The following is a 2169-nucleotide window of genomic DNA, read 5'->3' on the forward strand; positions in this document are numbered from 1 at the left end:
CCGCATTCACAATGCCCACGCATTTCAATCTTACATTATTTTCCATTTTGGCTCGGTAGGGTGCCAACCTACTTACCTCTAGTCCTAGATGGTGCATCATCTTTTCACTCATGACGCATATTTGCGCACCACCATCTATGTAGACGTTTGAGATTCGTTGCCCCTTGATGTGGGCATCCATAATTGGTAGGATGTCATCGAGATCCCTTCCAGAGATAGTCCTAGCTATCCTGAGTCTTGATTTTCTGGTACTCACCATTTTTTTTCATTGTCTCCTCATTCTTGGTGCAAGGTGGAGTAATTGGGGCCAACTTATCTTCGGGCCCTGCATCAATACATCCTGAACTAAGTCATAGGGTTTTGTATACTCACCTAGTGAGAAGTCCACGATGTCTATCTTCCGTCGTGGTTTAGCTGCTTGCTTGCTAGACTCGGGCTTCCCTTTCATTTTTTCTTCTCTTTGAGAGGCTTCCTCGTGGCTGGCACGCTTCACTTCCATAGCATCCACTTCTTCTACCTTTGCTTTCCCTTTTTGCTTCTCTCAAACTGATTCTTCTACCTTTGCCTTCCCTTTAGCCTCCAAGCCAATAACACTCACTGCTTGGTTCACAGCAGGTGGTGGGGGTAGTACTGGAATGAGAGGTTGTGGTGGTGGTTGTTGTTGTACAGGTGGTCAAAGGATCTAGACCGGTGGGATCAGCCCTGGTTGCCTAGGTGGTGGTGGTCTTGCTCTTGGAGGAGAGATCTAATTCTATCTCCCCCCCGGGGGATTCACCATGGAAAACTTACCGCACCACGTAAGTGCAAGGGAGGGTTTTTTTTTAACAAGTTACATAAGCGTATAAGTTAGGGGAAGGCCCCCATTAATTTATCTCCCAAACTTAAAAATAAGGGAGGGAGTATCATATTTGGGGGAGGGGGGGGAGGGGAGAAGTGAGAAAAGGGGGAAATGAGAGGAAGTTTTGTGTTTCAAAATCATGGATTCCCAAAAGAGTCTGCCCTCAAACTTATGACTCAATAGCTACAAAGATACATGCAAGAACTGACACTGCTTTGTATCAAGTTCTTGTTTTGTGATTATAGTTCATTTGTTGAGGGATGAAAGCTATAAAGACTCATTGTATAGATGCAAATTTACACAAGAAACCTAGCACAACTTTATAACCATGTTTTTTGTGTAATTTAGATGGGTCAAAATTAGATGAGTAGCTAGAGTGCAGGCTGAACGGGCACATAGTTTGAAAGTCAAACTAAAACACATTGAGGGTACATGTAGTTATCAACAAAAGTGGTTTCTTAGTATGTTGCCAGTCACTATGCTGCAAGCTCTTTGAATAGTTTTACTCAGTTAGATCATGTGAGACCTAAATTTTATATGTAAGATAGGGGTATGATAGTTTTTTGCATTGATTGTTGTATAAGCGTAGAAAGAGGCGTCCTATTCCATAATATGAGTCATATATAGGGGTTTTATCAAAGTTGTCCGCTTGCAGGTGGCGTCCCGTTTTGTATATAGAGTGAATCCCCCGGGGTCTCCCCCCTCTATTGAAATTCTACCTCCTTGGATGTGGCCAGTAGTACATACCATGGCCATCTTCCCCGCAATTGTAGCAGTGGTACTCTTGGTTCTTCCTTCATTGTCCTCTCCCTTGTTTTGGATTCCTGACGGGTGCATGCCCTTGCTGCACCAGATGCACGGATAAACTCTCTAGTTGGGTGGTGATGCGATTTAGCAGGTCTTGTTGCTCCTCTGATGCCTCTTGTGGCTGGGCTCTATAACTGGATGTTGTAGTCACTGGGGTTGGTCGGACCGAGCTTGTTTCCTCTGACTGGTTTACTCTTGCTTGCATGCGCAGCTTCTTGTCTTTAAGGTGGGCTACTTCTACTGCCAACTCATATGTTGCAGGAAACCTTCCCTTCACCTTCTCTCTAAGCGGCGACCACATACCAACAATGAAACGGTCCTTATTTATGAAATTAGACGCTCCTTCGCCTTCCTCTAGTGAGGCAACCCATCTCTCCCATAAGTCCACAAATTTGGACTCGTAGATGGCATACTGTAGCAGACCTCCCTGCTTCAATTCCGTCAGTAGCTGCCATAGCTTCTCCGAGGTTGTGGCTCCACCAAACCTCTTTAAAAAGTCAGCCCTTAACACATCCCATGCATTC

The sequence above is a fragment of the Adiantum capillus-veneris genome, chromosome 28 (genome assembly GCF_014529385.1).
Source record: "Adiantum capillus-veneris isolate H3 chromosome 28, ASM1452938v2, whole genome shotgun sequence".
Lineage (NCBI taxonomy): Eukaryota > Viridiplantae > Streptophyta > Polypodiopsida > Polypodiales > Pteridaceae > Adiantum > Adiantum capillus-veneris.